Source organism: Oncorhynchus gorbuscha, linkage group LG09 (genome assembly GCF_021184085.1).
Source record: "Oncorhynchus gorbuscha isolate QuinsamMale2020 ecotype Even-year linkage group LG09, OgorEven_v1.0, whole genome shotgun sequence".
Taxonomy (NCBI): domain Eukaryota; kingdom Metazoa; phylum Chordata; class Actinopteri; order Salmoniformes; family Salmonidae; genus Oncorhynchus; species Oncorhynchus gorbuscha.
Window position 1 is genome coordinate 74,590,764 of NC_060181.1, and position 14,676 is coordinate 74,605,439.

Here is a 14,676-nt window from a genome sequence, read left to right on the forward strand (position 1 = left end):
TGTATCTTGATGTATAGCGTTTAATTGTACTGTATGTAACCTATAGGTATAGGCTAGCCTCTTCTCCTCACCCAATGTCCTTTCATTGTGGAAACTAGGTTAGCTGACGATGCAGTCAATATGGTAATGAAATCTGCTCTCCTGTTGAGGTGCATTGTGATTAGAGGACAACATACACATGTGTGTGAGTGTCTGTGTCTGTGTTGGTGTGTGTGGACGAGTAGTTAGAGGAGAGGATCAAATATGCCCACCTTTACAGAGTAGACCTACCCATCATGCATAGCATCAGGAGCCAGAAATCCCTGTGACTTTTTATTTTGTATTTTTTTAAAAATTGATTGAATATTCGAAACATACAATATACTTGCAGTGAAGCCGCTCAACAACCACATCATACCAGTCATCCAGGCACTCTTCCCTCTGGTCTAAAAAAATATCCCAATTCCCCAGGGCAGTGATTGGGGACACTGCCCTGTGTAGGGTGCTGTCTTTCAGATGGGATGTTAAATGGGTGTTCTGACTCTCTGAGGTCATTAAAGATCCCATGGCACTTATTGTAAGAGTAGGGGTGTTAATCCTGGTGTCCTGGCTAAATTCCCAATCTGGCCCTCAAACCATCACAGTCACCTAATAATCCCCACTTTGCAATTGGCTAATTTCTCCCCTGTAACTATTCCCCAGGTCGTTGCTGCAAATGAGAATGTGTTCTCAGTCAACATACCTGGTAAAATAAAGGATAAAGGAAAAAAGCGACACACAGAAGCATCCAGGGTCGATTCCCTGCTCTACCACCAGGCCAAAAAACATGAACCCGATCCCCCCCACAATTCCTCAATAGCTGTCCCTCACTATTACATTAATGTATGTGTTTATTTGAATGAGAGAGTGTGTGTATCTACATGTGTACAAACACCTGCATGGCATTAGTTGTAAAAACACTGCCACTTAGTGTCATTCAAATGTACTTTATATTATGTTTTATTTTTATCTTTGACCATCATTCTATCTCCCACACAGCAGCTCCACTCCCACATACCAACCCTCAGCTTCCCTCAGCCCATCCCAATCCCTGTGATTTGCATGTCTTAATACACAGTTTCAACTTTAAATAGAGAGATATCTGTGATATTTGTTTGGTTTCAGTAGCTAGATAACATCTTCCTATTTCTGCTGCCATTATGAAAGAGCTGATATTGGCCTTATCGCTGTCGGCTTTAGAAGACAGCTGACTGGGTTTCTGTTTGCTCTGGCTGTGGTTCTGTGGTAATAGTGATCTGGGGTAAAGTAATATGATAGGTGTTTTCATCCCAGTGATGCTCTGTTGCTCTCCGCTGGTCTGCCTGTCTGCCTGTCTGCCTGAGAGAGAGAGAGAGAGAGAGAGAGAGAGAGAGAGAGAGAGAGAGAGAGAGAGAGAGAGAGAGAGAGAGAGAGAGTGAGTGAGTGAGTGAGTGAGTGAGTGAGTGAGTGAGTGAGTGAGTGAGTGAGTGAGTGAGTGAGTGAGTGAGTGAGTGAGTGAGTGAGTGAGTGAAGCGCCAAGCACCTCTTTAATCTGCTCTTTCCTGCAGAGGAGCTGAGAGGAAGGGGAATAGAGAGACCGGACAAAGAGTTGATAGGAGAGAAACAGACGGATGGACAGTGGTGGAGTCTCTTTGGTCAGTTCTTGTGCCTCAGGTAAAGTTCAGGGTTCGGTTCGGTCCGTCCTAAACTGGTGCTGATGGGTAAACAAACCTAAAAATAAATATCACATTAAGGAACCTTTGAAATCTCATCCTTAGATAAATGAACCACAATCTGAATCCTTCATGTCTTTTAAAGCACAAAGTATGACACGTAATGTTTCCTTTTTATTGATGGATCGACAACACTGATACCGGATAAAAACGCAACCCCCTCCTCTCCCTCTGTCTCGCTATTTCTTTATCTCTCTCTCTCAGTTGGTGGACCGACACACTGATGAAAGGATAGATTCAGATAAATATTGTTAGATTAATGAAATTGTTCTGTCTCACCACATCAGTAGCCTAGCGGTACTGTAGCTTCTGCTATCCTAGACGAATTCAATGGGCTACCCTAAGAGGAGCGTTAATGTTTGGGGTTCACCTCTAGATGTCGTTGTGGAGTAATGGAGCCACATAGGCTACAGTTCGTTTACCTGCATCAGGTTTACCTCATCTTCTGGGGCGGGGAAAACTTATATTTTTCTCTGTGAAGAGGAGCTACTCTAGATCACCGGGCATGCACACGGCGGACTGAAGACTGAGAGATTAACGGAGGATCTGTTACAGAGGTTTTGATATCGGTGATGCTTGTCAGACTCACCAATACAGTCTAATCATTAGGCTACAGCAGTCCGTGCAGACAGACCACAGCATTGCTCCGACCATCACTCTGTCGTGGAGATACACCCCGCAAGACCTGTCCCGTCGAAAACCCCGCTTTACACGCAGGTAAGGCGCTCTGGAATGTAAAAGCGGGATTGCTGCAAGATTTGGGGAAATTCCTGGAGCATTTATGCTACAGACACATGTAGCCTACTTAACAGTAATTTTATCTTTCGAAAATAACTGCATGCATTACGATGTTTGTCAGAAATGTAGCAAAAAAATTGTCAGATAAGTTTGGCAAACATCGAAATGTTCTCCAGTTTTAAATAGGCATGTTTTTCTGCTTTAAAGATTTGATAATCAAGTAATTGCTTGAAACCGGAGGTTGGTTGTTTTTTCACATGGCAGCCTGGACCATGTACTAATAGAGCGCAGTGTGTGAGTGGATGTATAGGTCGTTAGGTGGTGGGTTATATGGTAATAACGTTTAGGACACCAGGTCTATTACTGAAACCATTAGACCTGTAGCCTACCATCTTCGAGGTAATTGTTACATTAAGGGAGCATGGGATCATAGTTCATCTCTCATCTTCCTGAGAGAGACAACGGGTTCTGAGACAGCGGCGGGTCCTGGTCCCAGTGTGTGGTTTGTGTAGTTTGCTCTCCTCTCAGTCCCTCTCCTCATAATTGTTTTGACGGTGCCGCCTGGCTGTCGCCCTCCCCGGGCCCTGGGGGAAGTCCAGGGCGCAGACAGGCAGCCTAGGCCGGCCTCGACATGCTGAGTCCTGCCGCTTTCTGACGTCTGGAGCTTTGAACAACTGCTGCAGCGCTCACGGTGGAAATCAATCCCTTTTTCTCTCTGTGTCTCTGCTCCTCTGTCCCTCTCTGCCCCCAGCACACCGCCGCAGACTTTCATGTTTGAGTTAGAAAGGAAAAAGACAAGAAGAAACGGGAGAAAGAAAATGTAAATTATCTTCAAAAGCGAGTGTGGCGCCGCGGGATTAAATGGATGAAAGGATATAGCCTACTGATGCAGTAGCCTAATAACAAAAAAACACACAGCATTGGTCACATTAAGAACATAGGCCTATGATTGTTTATTTTTTTAAAATTTTAAAATCATGCATAATAAACTTTTTTTTTGCAGAATGTCAGTGATACTGCTAAAACCCTAGCTAGGCTACTAGGCTAACAATTTAGTAGCCTAGTAATTTAGCTGGATCACTGACATTCTGCTACAATTTGTTTAATTATGCAGGATTTTTATATAACCTTTTTTTTAATCATTATGCTCTTTTGAAGGTCTAGGACTATATATAACAGGCCTAATATATTCAGTGTACAAATGAATGCAGATTTCTGTAGAACAAACACATGTAATCAGCTGATGTGAATATCCCTTCTCCAGATACATGGCAGAAATGTATAATATTATGCCAGATAATATTTAAACAATATGTAGCCTAATATATATTGAAATGTACCAAGTTTTTAAGCAGTTTATGTGACTGCGCTCATCTCAGTTCCCACTGTAGGCTATCATCACAGGAGGAGAGAGTTCCTGAATATTTTGACCTCAGGTCAAACAGGATGTTGAACTCCTTATCAGTAGATGTGTAGATAGATAATGATATGAGTTGGCCTGTAACTCATGTTGTTCTAACAACACTGTAATCTGAGCCACTCTAACGACCATATATTAACATGGTGTGTAAATGAAGGAGTGTATGTTCTATGCATCAATTCACTTACAGTAGTAATTATGTTATAAACTAATGTGTTTGAGGAGAGAAGACGGAGTAGAGGCAGAGAGGTCACTGCTCGTCTCTCTCTCTCTCTTCTTCTGTATGGCTGGCTGTTTAAGGCTACAGAGACGTTGTTAGTCCATCAGACCAAATCCCAAGGTCCCATAACCCACTGCTCTGAGTCCTCTTACACACTAGAGGCCAGCCTCAATCAGACCCCTGTACTAGGGAAGCCTGGTTCTTAACAAGGCTACAGATGCCGTAATCATTCTACACTAAACACAAATGGGCTGACAGGCAGAGAGTCAGTCGTTCTGCTGTCATGCTAAATAATAAGGAATAGAGAAAAGCAGACAGAAACCGTTTTGCCCACCTACTAATGTGTTAGAGACACAAAGAGACACAGTAAATTACCCTGCCCACATACAGTATTAACACTCAATAGACAAAGAGAGAGACGAAGGAGATATGGAGGGAGACGTTCTGCCCCAGTGGAGGTAAAGAAGGAGAGAGGGATCAGGGAGAGGAGACGATGAAAGACAGATCACCGTCAGATAGAAATCAAAGGGGCTACTGAGTGCAACTGCTATAGTGTGTGTGTGGGTGCGTGCGTGCGTGCGTGTGTGGTGTCTCCTTTTCATGTGCGTTAAGAATTTGTTTTTCCTGCTCTCTGAGAGGGGAGCTGACAATCAGTCTGTAATTAAAGCAATCAGAAGATGAAGAGACTACACCAGACACACATGCACGCTCACAGTTGTATCAGTACAACCCTGTGATAATATGAACCTGTTTAAGTCTGGGAGTTTAGTTTTCAGAAAACATGGAAACAATCAGATTTTAGCTTTATCTCCATGAATCATCTGAAGCTATTTATTTATTTAACCTTTATTTAACTAGGCAAGTCAGTTAAGAACCAATTCATATTTACAATGACGGCCTACCTGGGCCAAACCCTAACCCAGACGACACTAGGAAAATTGGGCACCGCCCTATGGGACTCCCAATCACGGTTGGTTGTGATACAGCCGGGAATCAAACCAGGGTCTGTAGAGACGCCTCTAGCACTGAGATGCAGTGCCTTAGACCGCTGCACCACACAAGAGCCCAAAAGAGGGTAGTCTTTCACTAGATGAATCTATCTCTATCCCTTCCATCCCTTTCTCTCTCCCAACTGCTGGTGAGTGTGTGAGTGCATTTCAATGTATGTTTGATACCTGTGTTGTTTGTTTTCAATAGAACTTTCCAGCCAACAAACTGAAAACAGCAGGATGGTGTGTGTTTTGTATGTGTGTTTTTGTGTGTGTGTTTATTTGTGTGTGTTTGCACACATGCACGTGTATGTGAGAAAGGATTTAGTTGGGTTCTTGAGTGCATCTCCTTCCTGATTGATGAGAGTGAGAAGCCATTTCCTAATCTGACAGAGTCATTATCGACTCACAGTAAATATCCATTACGGGGTTAAACATTCATTTCCGTCACATCCTTTAGGTGACAGATCCCATCTGTTACCACTGAGTTCCTGATCAGGGAACTGGGGTGAGGGATAGAGAGAAATAGGGTTAATGTAGAGGAAGGGAGTTTGGGATATCATAAGGGTTCTGCGTTATGGTTATGGGGAGGGTTGGGGATTGGGGAACAGAGAGGTGCAAACCTTTTTTAAACTAACCTTGGGCACTATTCAATCAAATCTGTTTACCAGGTTTACAGAACCAACATCAAAACATATTTTGCTACAAGAGTGAACATTAGGAATCACATAGAAAGTTAAACTAGACTGGATATCTAGGATCATTCTGAACATTCATCACTTTAGGGGAAGAATGGGGTATCTGTCTCATCCTGTGGTATTGGTAGAATATTTCCCAGTGTTCCCTATAGCAGTTTCCCAAACTCAGTCCTGAATCAGCTGTGTAATGCTAAGGCAAAAAACAAAACCATGCCTTATAGAGTTCATAGCTGTCACCCTGTTCTGACAAAGACACAGAGAGCTCCACACATAGACAATATATCAGGTTCTATATCTATTGCTCCACATCTGTCAATCATTTTCAGAGAGAGAGAGGGAAGGAGTGATGGAGAGAGAAAGAGTGATAGCGAGAGGGAGTGAGAGAGACAGAGAGAGACAGAGGGATAAAACCCCATCCTAACACTACTAGGACGATGCTTTTTACCTTGCTCTCCGCTACATCTAAATAAGGCTGTCGTTTTGGCGCCTACCTACCACTAGTGTGTGTGTGTGTGTGTGTGTGTGTAGATGATTGCCCCTGCTGCGTCTCTAGGGGGACTTTCCAATAGATTAGTCTGTCTGAATACCAACACTGACAACCCTAACGGGATCACTAATAACTTAATAACAGTTAATAGTTAGAGATAATTGTAACTGTTAGATCAGATGAAGTATACGCTGGCTACTATTCACTCTGATTTACTGCTGTAATGGAAGACTATTGTTGCAAATAACTAATGCAGTATAAAATGCTCAAAGTGTTTTACATTGTTCATTGGAGGGTGAGATACATCCCGAATTAAACTGTGTGCCAGGATGTTACTAGAATGCTAAATCACTTTCAATCAACATGGTACTGATAAATGCAGCTGCTCAATCTGCTCCATACTGCTAATTAGTGATGGTTATTGAGAGAGCGACAGAGAGAGAGAGTGGAGTCTGTCCAGAAATGTGAGGATATGGGCTGTGTTCTATGGTCCAAGGTTGGCATGACTACGGAGGACACCATGCGTATTGGAGATGGCAGCGCACATTGTGATGTTCCCACCACGTTGGACAGGAACATCTATAATGGCTCTGTGGCCAATGACGTTTCTCCCCCTTCTCCTGGTCTCTGCTAGGTTGAACCCAGCCTCATCTATAAAGATGAACTCATGTGGGATTGGATCCATTTCCAGAACACCCTGAAAACAAAGAACAAAAGCAGTCAATATGGTGTTATCCAGTACACTGGGAAACAATGTTGCGTGTAGTGTACTGCAGTCAATATGGTGTTATCCAGTACACTGGGAAACAATGTTGCGTGTAGTGTACTGCAGTCAATATGGTGTTATCCAGTACACTGGGAAACAATGTTGCGTGTAGTGTACTGCAGTCAATATGGTGTTATCCAGTACACTGGGAAACAATGTTGTGTGTAGTGTACTGCAGTCAATATGGTGTTATCCAGTACACTGGGAAACAATGTTGTGTGTAGTGTACTGCAGTCAATATGGTGTTATCCAGTACACTGGGAAACAATGTTGTGTGTAGTGTACTGCAGTCAATATGGTGTTATCCAGTACACTGGGAAACAATGTTGCGTGTAGTGTACTGCAGTCAATATGGTGTTATCCAGTACACTGGGAAACAATGTTGCGTGTACTGCAGTCAATATGGTGTTATCCAGTACACTGGGAAACAATGTTGCGTGTAGTGTACTGCAGTCAATATGGTGTTATCCAGTACACTGGGAAACAATGTTGTGTGTAGTGTACTGCAGTCAATATGGTGTTATCCAGTACACTGGGAAACAATGTTGTGTGTACTGCAGTGTACTACACTGCAGTCAATATGGTGTTATCCAGTACACTGGGAAACAATGTTGTGTGTAGTGTACTGCAGTCAATATGGTGTTATCCAGTACACTGGGAAACAATGTTGTGTGTAGTGTACTGCAGTCAATATGGTGTTATCCAGTACACTGGGAAACAATGTTGTGTGTAGTGTACTGCAGTCAATATGGTGTTATCCAGTACACTGGGAAACAATGTTGTGTGTAGTGTACTGCAGTCAATATGGTGTTATCCAGTACACTGGGAAACAATGTTGCGTGTACTGCAGTCAATATGGTGTTAAGTACAATGTTGTGTGTAGTGTACTGCAGTCAATATGGTGTTATCCAGTACACTGGGAAACAATGTTGCGTGTAGTGTACTGCAGTCAATATGGTGTTATCAGTACACTGGGAAACAATGTTGTGTGTAGTGTACTGCAGTCAATATGGTGTTATCCAGTACACTGGGAAACAATGTTGTGTGTAGTGTACTGCAGTCAATATGGTGTTATCCAGTACACTGGGAAACAATGTTGCGTGTAGTGTACTGCAGTCAATATGGTGTTATCCAGTACACTGGGAAACAATGTTGTGTGTAGTGTACTGCAGTCAATATGGTGTTATCCAGTACACTGGGAAACAATGTTGCTGCAGTCAATATGGTGTTATCCAGTACACTGGGAAACAATGTTGCGTGTAGTGTACTGCAGTCAATATGGTGTTATCCAGTACACTGGGAAACAATGTTGTGTGTAGTGTACTGCAGTCAATATGGTGTTATCCAGTACACTGGGAAACAATGTTGCGTGTAGTGTACTGCAGTCAATATGGTGTTATCAGTACACTGGGAAACAATGTTGCGTGTAGTGTACTGCAGTCAATATGGTGTTATCCAGTACACTGGGAAACAATGTTGCGTGTAGTGTACTGCAGTCAATATGGTGTTATCCAGTACACTGGGAAACAATGTTGTGTGTAGTGTACTGCAGTCAATATGGTGTTATCCAGTACACTGGGAAACAATGTTGCGTGTAGTGTACTGCAGTCAATATGGTGTTATCCAGTACACTGGGAAACAATGTTGCGTGTAGTGTACTGCAGTCAATATGGTGTTATCCAGTACACTGGGAAACAATGTTGTTGTAGTGTACTGCAGTCAATATGGTGTTATCCAGTACACTGGGAAACAATGTTGCGTGTAGTGTACTGCAGTCAATATGGTGTTATCCAGTACACTGGGAAACAATGTTGCGTGTAGTGTACTGCAGTCAATATGTTTATCCAGTACACTGGGAAACAATGTTGCGTGTAGTGTACTGCAGTCAATATTGTACTTACATCCACATATGCTCGTCTGACCTCTTTGTTTCTTTGAGAGTTTCTCTCAAACGGCACCTTATAAAGTTGTTTCATTCTGATTTGGTTTGGCTTGAGAATGCGAGCCAATATGGACAGACTGACTCGTTGAATGCTGTTGAATATGGTGTTGTCTTGGATGATGTGGCTTTGAATTTCTCATAATCTGATTTCATTATTTTCCAAAACCAAGTTTACAATGTTAGCTTCCTGTACCCCGGTGAACATGTGGCCTTCCTCCACCATGGTTGTGTCTCTCAGTCCTTTAGAAAAACAAAACAACTCAAATATAGGGCTTGGACAATGTAGCCTAAAGATATTTCCCCCACAGTAGAGTAAATTCTACAGGAAATGTGTGCAGTTAGTGTATGACATCAGCCATTCATGAAGTAAACAGGAGTCACCCAACTGATACACTATGACATGGGATGTACTACATAGTGTGAAAGAAATGTTGGTTACATACCTGTACTCCAGTCTAAATGTCAGGATGACACAGGCGACAGTAAAACGGCTCAAGTTGGGCTGCACTCTCTGTCCAGCCTCTCGCATTGTCAGCCCATGGTTGATGACATGATCAACTAAGGTTGCTCTGATTTCATTTGAAAGATGTTGTCTTCTTTGGCCATGAACTTCTCTACCAGCACTACCCATACCTCTCACTCCTCCTCCCCCTCTCATTCTCACCCTCCCTCTTCCTCTTCCTCTCTCTGCAATGGCTTCCATTGTTGTTGTAAAACAAAAGGTGGTCTTTTCATAGTGGTAAAATCTGTGGTCTTTTCATAGTGCTTACTTCCTGATTGAAGTGGTAACAATTAACCATTGAGGTGTTTGGCCAGGTGGCACATGTATTGGCCAATTAGCTCATGTAGTGTGATTTTGAATGGCAGTGTTTTGAAATGGCAAACATGTGACTTTGTCAGATTGTTGTGTCTTATGCAGAGAACCGTGTGCAGTGCATTTAAAAAGTGCCATTTTGAATTGCAAAATGTGTGTAAAGCAGAAAATGTGTTTAGACTTTTGGAGACTTGAGAAGAGGTTTTGCTCTCTGTGTGTCAGTTTAAATAATTGTGCTGTACATGTCATTTTAGTGCGTTAGCAATTGGAAAAAACTGTTAGCAAACGAGTGTTTGCACACCTGATGACTGTGTTGAACCAATTGGTTGGACGGTGTGGTAATTTGACAGTGCTTTGGTATTGCAAGGATGTGACTTCATGATAGATGTTTGTGTGTAATGTATGTTAAGTGTGTTTAGTGCTTTGCAAATCACTGTGTGTAGAGTTTTGCAACAAGTGTGAGGTTGACAATGTGCTTATAGTTGTGCAAATATGGGCTGATGTTTTGCTTCTTGAGTGTAAGGTTTTGCTAATAGTGTACTACTTTTAATTTTAGTGTGTAAGCAATCCATAAAAACTGTAAGTTAAAATAATAGTGTTCATTCAGTATTGTTGTAATTGTCATTATTATAAATATATATATATTTTTTATATATATTTAGAATAATGACAATATATATAAAATTGGCCGATTAATCGGTATCAGCCTTTTCTGGTCCTCCAATAATCGGTATCGGTATCAGCGTTGAAAACTCATAATCGGTTGACCTCTAATATAAATATATATATGTATTTCTTTGTGGGAACCCCGAGCCACCCCTGGCAAGATGCCGCCATGGGCGGCTGCCCATGTTGCCAATACCTAAACCCGCCACTGTGTAACGGCTCTCTTCTATCTCCTCCTCTGACAAAGAGGTAGAACAAGGATCGGACCAAAATGCAGCGTGATGATGATTCATGATATTTTAATGAAGGAAAAACTATACAAACAGAAACTACAAAAATAACAAAATGAAATAACGAAAACCGAAACAGCCCTATCTGGTGCAAACACAAAGACAGGAACAATCACCCACGAAACACTCACAGAATATGGCTGCCTAAATATGGTTCCCAATCAGAGACAACGATAATCACCTGACTCTGATTGAGAACCACCTCAGGCAGCCATAGACTACGTAGACACCCCACAAACCCCTAAGACAAAAACACACCACAATAACCCATGTCACACCCTGGCCTGACCAAACAAATAAAGAAAACACAAAATACTAAGACCAAGGCGTGACACACTGGTCCTTTGCCAAGATAATCCATCCACCTGACAGGTGTGGCATATCAAGAAGCTAATTAAACAGCATGATCATAACATGATCATAATGTCCCCCCCCCTTGTGCTGGGGACAATAAAAGGCCACTCTAAAATGTGCAGTTTTATCATGTGGCACAATGCCACAGAATACTCAAGTTTTGAGGGAGCGTGCCATTGGCATGCTCCATCTAACCGTAGGAATGGTATGGGAAGGCATAAGCTACAGACAACGAACATAATTGCATGTTATCTATGGCAATGTTTGGGATGCTCTGGGTCGATGTGTATGACAGCGTGTTCTAGTTCCTGCCAATATCCAGCAACTTTGCACAGCCATTGAAGAGGAGAGGGACAACATTCCACAGGCCACAACCAACAGCCAGATCAACTCTATGTGGAGGAGATGTGTTGCGCTGCATGAGGAAAATGGTGGCCACACCAGATACTGACTGGTTTTCTGATTAGGGCCTTTTGAATATATTTCAATTGACTGATTTTCTTATATGAACTGTAACTCAGTAAAATCTTTGAAATTGTTGCATTTATATTTTTGTTCAGTGTACATACTAAATGTATTGTTTCTTGTTGGCTCTGTATTAAGATCATGAGGATCAATGCGTTGTATTTGTGTATCTTATTTTTGAGTGACAGCCCACGGGTGGATTCAAGCTGACTATTAAAGTATAGGAATGTATTTATTGTGCATGTGGCCTCCCCCAACTAGAAAATAAAAATACGAATAAAGATAAAAATGTAATTTAAAAAAAGAATAGGTTGAACTAACCAAAGCGTAATTTTCCTCATTCCAATCAGTAAAAGCACTTCAGATGAACAACAACGCCGTCCCACTTTTTAAAGTGTATCATCACGTCTGTAAAAGTGAGCTCTGTAAACCAATGCCTAAGGAGAGTCTCTCCTTTCTAATGCTTTACTGTGCCAGGCAATCTGTACGGTCTATGTTTTATAAGCCATGCCTGAGGTGTGGGTCTATATAAAGTATTTCTTTGTGCCTGAGGTGTGGGTCTATATAAAGTATTTATTTGTGCCTGAGGTGTGGGTCTATATAAAGTATTTCTTTGTGCCTGAGGTGTGGGTCTATATAAAGTATTTCCTTGTGTCAGAGGTGTGGGTCTATATAAAGTATTTCTTTGTGCCTGAGGTGTGGGTCTATATAAAGTATTTCCTTGTGCCTGAGGTGTGGGTCTATATAAAGTATTTATTTGTGCCTGAGGTGTGGGTCTATATAAAGTATTTCCTTTTGTCAAAGGTGTGGGTCTATATAAAGTATTTCCTTTTGTCAGAGGTGTGGGTCTATATAAAGTATTTATTTGTGCCTGAGGTGTGGATCTATATAAAGTATTTATTTGTGCCTGAGGTGTGGGTCTATATAAAGTATTTCCTTTTGTCAGAGGTGTGGGTCTATATAAAGTATTTCCTTTTGTCAGAGGTGTGGGTCTATATAAAGTATTTATTTGTGCCTGAGGTGTGGGTCTATATAAAGTATTTATTTGTGCCTGAGGTGTGGGTCTATATAAAGTATTTCTTTGTGCCTGAGGTGTGGGTCTATATAAAGTATTTATTTGTGCCTGAGGTGCGGGTCTATATAAAGTATTTATTTGTGCCTGAGGTGTGGGTCTATATAAAGTATTTATTTGTGCCTGAGGTGTGGGTCTATATAAAGTATTTATTTGTGCCTGAGGCGTGGGTCTATATAAAGTATTTCTTTGTGCCAGAGGTGTGGGTCTATATAAAGTATTTATTTGTGCCTGAGGTGTGGGTCTATATAAAGTATTTCCTTTTGTCAGAGGTGTGGGTCTATATAAAGTATTTCCTTTTGTCAGAGGTGCAGGTCTATATAAAGTATTTCTTTGTGCCTGAGGTGTGGGTCTATATAAAGTATTTCTTTGTGCCTGAGGTGCAGGTCTATATAAAGTATTTCTTTGTGCCTGAGGTGTGGGTCTATATAAAGTATTTAATTGTGCCAGAGTTGTAGGTCTATATAAAGTATTTATTTGTGCCTGAGGTGCAGGTCTGTATAAAGTATTTCTTTGTGCCCGAGGTGTCGGTCTGCAGAAAGTCGTTCTTTGTGCCCGAGGTGTGGGTCTGTCATGCCGTTAATGACACAGATAATGACTGTCAGTGTGTTTATGTGAGATTAACTCTCGTTTGAAGATTAATACCCTTGGGCCTGGGGAGACTGAGGTTGGCTTTTAACACAGACATGTCCCGACAGGCAGGTGAGGGAGAGGGAGGGATAGGGAAGGAGGAAGAGAAGGAGAGAGGAGGGACAACTAGAGGGAGAGGTGGGGGACAGATAGGGAGAAGAATATGAGTGAGAGGCAGAGAGAGGAAGTGGGAAAGAGCAAAGGGAGAGTTAGATGGAGCTAGAGGGATCAGAAAGAGGGAGGGATCTAGAGGGATAGGGAAGGGTGAGGGAGCTAGAGGGATAGGAAAGAGTGAGGGAGCTAGAGGGATCGGAAAAAGGGAGGGAGAGGGATAGGAAAGAGTGAGGGAGGGAGAGAGAAAGAGCGAGAGAAGGGAGAGAGATGCTCTTGAAATAGAGTGATGCATTCCAGTCCAGGGGAGTAGGGAGTGTGTGTATGTGTGGGTGTGTGTATGTGTGGAAGTGGGTGTGTACGGGGTGCAGGGGACTCGCGGGGGTTTAAGGGGCTGGAGCTTGATGAAAGCATCAGGGTGAGTGTGTGTGTATGTGTGTGCGTGTGTGTTCGTTTAGTCTGATAATGAGGTGCTCGGGGCAGCGTCGTTTGGCAGCTCTCACTTCCTGTTCAGAAGACAAGCTTTTTATCAAAACAAAAAGTTACATTTTCTTCTTTTATCCTGAAAGCCCGGCAGCGCCACTGGGTCTCCTAAACACACACGCACACATACACACACACGCACATGCACACACACACACACACACACACACACACACACACACACACACACACACACACACACACACACACACACACACACACACACACACACACACACACACACACACACACACACACACACACTCCACGATGATTTTCACAATTAAGCTAATTTCAGCTCAGAAGTCAGGTCTGTGTGTGTGTGTGTGTGTGTGTGTGTGTGTGTGTGTGTGTGTGTGTGTGTGTGTGTGTGTGTGTGTGTGTGTGTGTGTGTGTGTGTGTGTGTGTGTGTGTGTGTGTGTGTGTGTGTGTGTTTAGGAGACCCAGTGCATGGGGGCTGTGATTAAACAGGATCAAAGGGAAAAGGACGTGACCCTTTCAGACGATCAGCTCCGTTCAACATGTGAACGTTTCTCTCCAGTTACAGTAGCACCTTGATCTGGAACACAGGAACCGTCCTGGAGACCGACCCCCTCCCATTCCACTTACCCACCACCCCCGGCCCACAATCCCCCATCCAGTCTCCCGAAACCATGAAAGAAAGAGGGAGTGGATTTCATCTCCCTCTGATTAATTAAAGTAGTGTAGTCGATCTAATCTGTGTTTGATTGACTGACTATTTATAGTGTAGTAGTTAGTGGTAACTCTATCTCTGAATCCCATCAGTTGTTTTGTTAGTGA

General features: G+C 42.5%; 1 protein-coding gene across 2 annotated transcripts in view; it reads left to right on the forward strand.

Annotated features, from left to right (window-relative positions):
* Positions 1-2,215: 2,215 nt before the first annotated feature.
* The window catches only part of LOC124044060 (tumor necrosis factor receptor superfamily member EDAR-like), a 47,482-nt gene continuing 35,021 nt past the window's right edge, over positions 2,216-14,676 (forward strand). For both annotated transcript variants that reach the window (XM_046363429.1, XM_046363430.1), the window contains exon 1: positions 2,216-2,447. The gene's annotated coding sequence lies outside the window, so the exon portion shown is untranslated. The remainder of the gene's footprint in view (positions 2,448-14,676) is intronic.